The 8459-nt window shown below is 29.5% G+C and overlaps 1 long non-coding RNA gene across 1 annotated transcript; it reads left to right on the top strand.

Moving 5' to 3' along the window:
* Positions 1-4414: 4414 nt before the first annotated feature.
* On the top strand, positions 4415-6738 carry LOC114387640. Its single transcript, XR_003661362.1, has 2 exons — positions 4415-5288; positions 6491-6738. It is a non-coding gene; the product is annotated as an uncharacterized LOC114387640 (long non-coding RNA).
* The last annotated feature ends 1721 nt before the right edge of the window (positions 6739-8459 follow it).

The raw sequence follows: 8459 nt of genomic DNA, 5'->3' as shown, positions 1-8459 counted from the left end.
ACATTATATATAGGACAAGGAGGATATGCTTTGTAACAACTAATTAACCACGTAGATTAGCACACCCAAAAAAAAAAACAACAAAATAACCGCGTAGATTTTAACTGAAGAAAAATCTTATAAGAGTGTTTTTCTTTTTTTGTTGCAAGATTTTTTAGTAGCATATTCTCTACGATAACTAGTTGGTTTTTAACGGCTTTTTTCTCTAAACTAGGTAGGTTTTGAAAATAAATTATAAAGAAGGTAGTTATAAGTATACTTAATGCAAAAATATTTTTTTTTATATTAATTATATATATAGATGATGTAAAAAGTTAAAAAATGACTAAAACTTAGGAGTGTCACTCAAAAGTAATTCGTCGCCATGCTATAAAATAAATGGGCATAACAAACAACCCTACCATGTAAATTGTTCTCACATTAAACCTTTTGGGTAAATTGTTTTTGTTTTACCCATTTTAGCAAAAGAAAGTCATTTTTAATGATGCTGGCATGCAGGACACACTCTATAGTAACCACTAAAGCTATGCTTGGCTTGTTGGTGGGAGAGCTCCAAACTCAATTTGGAGAAAAAAAAAACGAATTTAATATTATGTTTGATTTTTCTATAAAAGTATGTTTGGGGCTAAAGTTTAACCTCAAAACTTAATTTGAGAAAAATAACTATTAAGATACTTTTGTAAACTCTGTTTGCAAACTTTATTTAAGTTTGTAAACTCTAATTACTAATTAATTAACAACTTTAGTTCATTTTTATTCTTCAAATTAATGATTTTTTTACTTAAAATAAATTTGTTCAACATTTTTTTCCTGTCCTCGTATTTGGAGAGGATAGTTACCGTAATGTAATGTAGTAATGTTATTCATTTCTATATTTTTGTCCTTCCATCACACAAATTTAACAACTGTACGGGTGTGTTTAAATAAGTATTTATAAAATTAATTTTGATATGGTGATTTTTGTTTCAACGGTTTTATCATAAATATAAGTTAATAATAAAATTTAGTATAATTATTTTATGAAACACAAAAAGTTACCTAAAGTTAATATAATTCAAAATCAATTTTAAATTTAAAATAGATAAAAAAAAATCCAGTTCAATTGATTGAGTAAGATGCTCAATTCTTACAAATAAAAGATAATAATTCGAAATCAATTTCTTAAGATAAAATTAAATATGTAAACATTTAACTAAAATCATGTTACATGGAATTTCAAAATGATTTTAAATTACCTAAAATAAATCCAACAGACACTAGACAAATAAGATGTTAAAATAAAATAAAATATTCTCATAACATACGGTTATGAGACTAATTCCTTAACGGGTAGAGATTACAAAGTCTCTTCAATAAAGTCATATATGTTTATTTACTAAATATGTTGGACCTTATTGGTAATAAAATAAAGTAGTGTATTGAATCTTCCCAAAATGAATAGAGAAGTAAAGAAGAGAGAAAAATCAAGACAAAACTTTTAAGATTAATAAAAAAAGTTATCTTGTATACATGCCATATAAAATAAAGTATTTTAGATATTTGTGGCATATGCTTTTTTCTTTGTTTTATTTTTAACTAAATAACTTAATAGTTTGTTATTTTTTCAAAGAGTTTAATGTTTCCTTAACAATAAGCTCGTTGTTTTGCTTTTGTTCTTTTTTGTTTTCATTAAATCAAATTCTGAGAGTCAAGTACATAATTTTCTATACAACAAATTTTTTATACGCGAATAGCGTACGCATTTTTTAAAAAAATGTTTTTGAAAAAAATGATTTCTTTTAAATAATTTTAATCTTTAAATAACTTAACATGATTAATTTGATAGCAAAGTTCAAAAGAGAATAATGATAAAGTAATCTGATAAGATGTGTGCACACCAAATATAAATATTTCATTATTATTATTGGTGAATTATAGATGAAGGAACGGTTAGAAAGAAAGAGAAAAAATTGATGATATTTATTTATTTTTCCTTTTGCGTTGGACCCTACAGAAACTGATCTCTGCCTGCATGATTAGAATTGGGACAACAATAATTCTGCTCAACCTTTAGCTCCTACCCATTGTGAACCGCTAATTCCATCGAAATCTGTGCCTAAACGACAAACCTCAAGAATCCATCGATTGAGGGCTGAAAACAAAAATCTTAAAAATCTAAACGAGAAAGACAGATACCCCTGGTGGTGGTGTTTGATCACAACGCATGACATGTGCACAACTTGTCACATGTTTAGCACATGATGACGCTGATTACCAATGTTTTGCTCACGGTAAATATTTTCTCGTGCCATAACTCCAATTTGATTTTTGTTGGGGTGTTCATGATGAGGTTGATTTTTTGTGGGGGGATTTTTTAAGTCATTATTGAGGCTAGACTAGTATTAATTGGAGTGCATACTACGTATGGGTTCGGTCTGATTGAAAGGAACATGGTTTTGTGTCTGTATTGTAATCACAGCTCTTGCATTTTGGAAGTATGCTCGAAGGCCAATTTGAGTTTGTATCAAATTGAATTCTGACCGTTCAGAACCACCCAGAGGCCTTCCCCTTCTGGTTTGGTACCTTAGGCTCCTGTCTAGTGTCTCTCGACATTTTAGAAAGATTACTATTCTAATAATATTTTGTACTAGTTCTAATCAATTTAGACCAGTTCTGAAAAATGTTAAGGTTTAATTATCCTGTAAGTTCTGAACTTTTACCAATTTTTTTAATTAGATCATCTAACTTTTTGTTTTTGAGTCCATTGGTTCTTTAAACTAAACTTGTATTTGTTTTTTTATTAAGTCCATCGAGACCTAATTAAAAAACAAATAGTTGAAGAATCCAAATATTTAAAAATGATAAATAGTTTAGGGGTCTAATTAAAAAATTATCAACATAGGCCGATATTTTCACTTCTGTAAGTTGTGATTATTCTCACTTTTGCTGGTTATTTAAACTCGGTATTCTTAGGTTATTCAACCAATCTAAAACTTGTAAGGATAGAAAATAACAGAGATTCGTGGATTTTTAATTACGTTCCTAAATTATTTGTCATTCGTAAATAAAAATACTTTATAGAACTCCAAAAATTTAGTGGATGAGAAGTAAATAAAGATAAATAGGGGATATAACTACAAAAAATTAATAGTTCTAGGAGATGAACTAGTCACATCTCATAAAATTATATTAAAATTATGCCATTCACATGACTTATAAAATGCTCTATGAATAAATTTTTTCACTCTTTGATTTTTATCCTATATATGTTAGATCCATTATTATAACCGTGACTTCTTATATCGACATATCAGGTTAGCATGAGGACACTACGACTATTTTGGTAAGTCAAGCCATTGTGTTTGGTTTCATATTTTGTCCTCTTTTAATAATATATGCGGGGAGGAAGAATAAATGAATAACTAATTCTCTTATGAAGTGTTAGGGATGGTTATAAACTTATAATGTGCTCCAATTTGATGTTACTACGTTTGCGTGAGACCAAGCGAAAGATGTGTGCATTTGTGTGTTAACTTTTTAAAATTAGTATAAAATATGTTAATAATGTTAAAAAAACTTAACTAACTAAAAAAACTTGGAAGTACCAAAATTGCATCCGTTTAAATTAAAAGAATAAAAAGTGCAATTACGTTTTAATATTATTTTTTTTCGTTTTAATTTTTTACACTATTCAAATGACATTGACCTTATTACCTAAATTATAGGATGCTTTTTTGATAGGCAAAGTTCCAATTCATTTGATAACTCAAAACTTCAGTTTTGCTAGGTTTTTATTTTAAAGACTAATATTAATTGTTAATTTATTAGATTTTATTAGTGGTAGAGATTTAAATTCATAACTTCTCTTTTCAACCATCATGTTAACTACCTTATAACTCTTCAGCTCCACCACTCTACTCTACTCTAGGGCTCCAGATTTTATTTTATTTTTTTATTCTGAAACTCTCGGATGATACAATAGAACATCTTATTTATGTTTGCAAATTGTAACAAATTAAGTTTCAAATTGTTTTCAAAAATTGATAAATGTCGTTTATCGTTGAATTAATTATACGCGCTGACAGTTCACATATGCAAATCAATCAAGGAGCATTTAGGAATTTGCAGAGTGCTTATGTTTTCAGGGGGAAGAGATTGCATCCTGAATGGCTAATTATCTAATTTTAGACAGTTTGAGAGTGCTAAAGGATGTTTTGAGAGCTATGATGAAATACATGACAAGTTTGAGATACATAATTATGTATCAAAACCAATCTAATGCCATACCTTTACAATAATCTGATTAATCTCCCTTACCATAGTATACCAAAGTGTTGAAAATGGACAACTAAAAATTTCCTAGCAGTATTTTGTGCACACATATTTATTGAAACTTCCATTTAAAACGACAAGGTTTAAATATAACAATTGGTTGTTCTTGTGGTGTATTTTCCCTTTTCCATTTCTTTCGTTATCACAGCAATGGCCAAGAAGAATCCTTATGATGGTTGGGGGTTAAGTGTAATCAAATATAGAGTATGCTTTCCTTTTTGTAGGATCCCATAAGTAAAGATATGTTGATTATTCTTTTTGAGAATCACCTCTACCGAATGAACGACCACGTGGATTTTGTTCAAGTAAGATATCCTAGCACTACTTAATCAAACTTTCCTTTCGTCTCTCAATTCGGTTGCCTTCTAAGTATTAACTCAGATACTTTCAAGAGAGAGTTATATCTTGGTTTATCATTTAGTATATAGTATAACTTATTTTAGATGGTTAACCAAGCTTATCAGCAAGCACGTGAATCAACTCGCGAGGAATTGTTCCAGTTTAATTAAATAAGAACATCTACCTACCTTACTATTCTATGACATTAACATTTCCTTGCGTTAAGGCTGTCTCTTGTATAAAAAGAGAGGAATAGCGGATGCAAGAGGAGATGATTCAAAGTTGGATTTGGAGGAAACAGTGAGTGAGATCATGATTCATGAAGGCACTAGGATAGCTCCCGACCCAGTTCGATTTTCTCATGCAAAAGGCTCAGAGCTACCAGAATTACCAAGTTTCTCAGGGAAGAACCCCGAAGGCTGGATCTTCAAGGCAGAGAAATATTTTTCCCCACACCATATTGGACTTCATTTTCTCCTGTTATACCCTTTCCCCACACCAGGCGAATTTCAGCCATCAACTCCTCAACTACAATATATAATTGTTTGTCCTTGTGCAGTAGCATGGGAGCTTAAAACAAAATCAGGCAATCAACTAACAACTGTTCCTAGTTCCTCGATCGAGTCATGTTGCATCAGGTACGTACAATATGTAATGTTTCCAGTAGTAGCAAATTTTCAAATTGGATTCTTGAGACAGGAGCAACAGATCATATACGTCACACCTTATCAGAATTTCAATTCTATAGAAAGATTAATCCTGTCTTGGTTAAACTACTCGATGGTACACAAATCTCCACTCACTTTGCTGGAACCGTCTTGTTCTCTGAATTTTTTTTCCTGAATGATGCCCTTTACACACCCAATTTCAGTTTTAACTTAATCTCAGTATCAAAGTTAGTCAATTCTTTAAATTCTCAACTCATTTTCTCCAAATCTGCATGTCTAGTTAATGCAAGATATAGTGATATTATAGATACCTGATGCATTGATCAATCATTCTGGCATCACTTCCTTTTTAGATAATAAAACAAAACAAGGACTATAGTTATACACATTCTAATGGACACTCTCTAGATCCTTTTACCTTTCTTTACCAAATGAATAAAATGTAGTGTGATGTGGATATTTTGATTTGTAAATTTAATGACAGTAAAAGGCCAGAATCGGTAAGTAAGAACCTAGTACTAATAGATAGCAAACTCAGGTATGATTCGATCTTCTATTTTAGAGCAGTATTTGAGGACCACGTACAATACACACCTACAAATAGATACATAACTTCTTTTATTGGAACTGACTATATTCTCAAACATTTAATCACACACTTTTCACTGAACCTCTATAAAAATTTTACTTAACATTTGAGACAGTCACTGTTGTTTGAGAGGATAATATTGTTGGGAAATGACATCATAATTTCCCTCCTCTGTGAATTAAAAATAGGCACCAATGCGGAAGAGTAAAAATAATAACGTAGTAAATTTTCAGCGTGAAAAACTTTCAGTGTGAGTAATGAAAAAACCACAGGACCTGTAGGCTTCTTAAATTTCTGCTATAATAATAATGGAAATACAAAATACAATAACAATGTATCTTCAATTTGTGGAAACAATTCTCTCACAAATTGGCTCACTAATTTTTTCTCTTAGAAACTCTCTCTAAGGCTCTCTATTTTTCTCTCACAAATGCTCTCTAAAATGTGAGGCTTGCTTCATGCTTTTGATTGTGTGCTTCCAATGCTCTTCACTTCCTCTATTTATAGAGGAGATTCACCTTGATGCAAGTTGCTGCACCGAATGAACTTTGCATTCTTTTTCTTTGCACCGAAATATTTGCAGGTTTCACATTTGAAATTTACTTTCAAGACCACCACCGAATTTGGTTGGTAAATGTTGAACAAATTCAACTGGATGGATCCACAAATATAATATTTACATATCTTGCAAGATTTGTGAAGTCAACTCCTAGGTGGTTTTAGCTCTGAGCACATGAATTTCATAGCGTTAGATAGGAAGAGAAATTGCTGAGATCTACATGAGAATTCAACAATAAAAAGTTACAAGTGAGGAAATGATTTTATGTTTAAGTTAAACTAGTACTAAATTTATGATTGCGTGGACTGCAGGGTATACAGGAGGCAATTAGATATTCACAAGGTTTTTACATCCGTTCTTTTATTACCATTGTGTTGAAAAATGCGGTAATTGAAAATGAACTCAAGAAACGCACGTAACTACGTTTTGGAGTTAGTATACCCGTTTTTGCTTCCCATATTATAAATTCGTATAACAATGGCATCAATGTGCTGGGTAAATGGATACATGAAGATTCAATTAAGAACATACTAATTAACACTACTCAAACTTATAAATCATTATCATTATGAATTACTAATTCCTTTTATAAATAAGAATAGTACTACCAATTTCATTCATTTCTTGAGATCATGAGTATGCATGATTTTTATTTTTTAGTCATTAATGAACAATGCTTATGTCTCATGTAATTGTATTTAATTTTTATATTTTTTTTTTAAAAATTTGGTGATACTTCATTAATAGGCATCTCTAAAATATCCAGAAATATCAATAACATAACGTATCGAATAATTTCCCATTCTACATCACTTTTTCCATTCTACATCACTCAGTGATAAATTCCCATTCTACATCACTTTTTCAAATAATTTCCAAAATACACTTCTTTTATTATTTAGTTGAGAAGTCGGGTGTGGACATCCGGACTTTCAACCGTTTTTTTTTAATTACTTTTTTTCTTTGAAGGTAAGAATTCGGGTTGGGTTAACCCAACTTTTCAACTTGATTTTTTTTTTAAATATTATATTTAAAAAAATATATATTTTAAAAACAATATTTTATTCTTTTTTGGATAAGGACTTCACTCGTCTCCTTTATATTCTTGTCACACATTAATTCGTGTGTTAGTAATCCATCAAATAAAGGTGACACATAGTTCATAAGATCAACATTGACAAATTTATAGACACCTATTATAAGAGAACACTAAAAATGTTTAGTCTAATATCCATCATAATTACAATTTTTGGATTGTAACATGAACCTAAACCTTTCATATGGAAAAAGATATTTTCGTTACACAACACCTTTCAACCTATGATTAGTTTCATCATTTTCATGTTTCAAATTGTTATTGTTGTTAGTACTTTATGTTATTTTTGTTTTATTATGTTTAGTTATTTGAATATTTTAATTTCTTTCTTAGATGTGGTAATTATATATTTACCGTGTGTTTAATCAATATATTTTTTTCAATCACTTTGCCTTCTTTTATTTATTTTAAGAATATTAATAAATTATCAAATAAAAAATATTCTCATTATTTTAAAAAATAATTAATTTTTTTAAAAAAATTATTTTTTTAAAAATGTTAAAAAAAACCGCCCATTGCAAGTCGGATTGATCCAATCCTATTCTTAACTTTGAAAAAATTAAAAAATAGTTGGAAAGTCGGTTAGTCAAATCCGACTTCTCAACTAAATAACAAAACAGGTGTATTTGGGAAATTATTTAAAAAAGTGGTGTAAAATGAAAAATTTTAGGAGAAAATGTGTATATTGGTAAAAAAAAAAAAAAGCCTCAATAACAATTCTAATTTTGTGAATGATATAATGAATAATTTTTCAAGAGAATGATCTAATGAATAATGAATACGTGCATTTGTACAAACAGAAAAAAAAAAGCAGACAATTTCTAAAGTAAAAAAGTTCGTTCCATTGTAACTCGATCTATTTCTATATTTCTATTCCATAGAATAGAGTTCGTAGGT

The sequence above is a fragment of the Glycine soja genome, chromosome 15, assembly GCF_004193775.1.
Source record: "Glycine soja cultivar W05 chromosome 15, ASM419377v2, whole genome shotgun sequence".
NCBI lineage: Eukaryota > Viridiplantae > Streptophyta > Magnoliopsida > Fabales > Fabaceae > Glycine > Glycine soja.
This window is presented reverse-complemented; position numbering and strand designations above follow the sequence as displayed.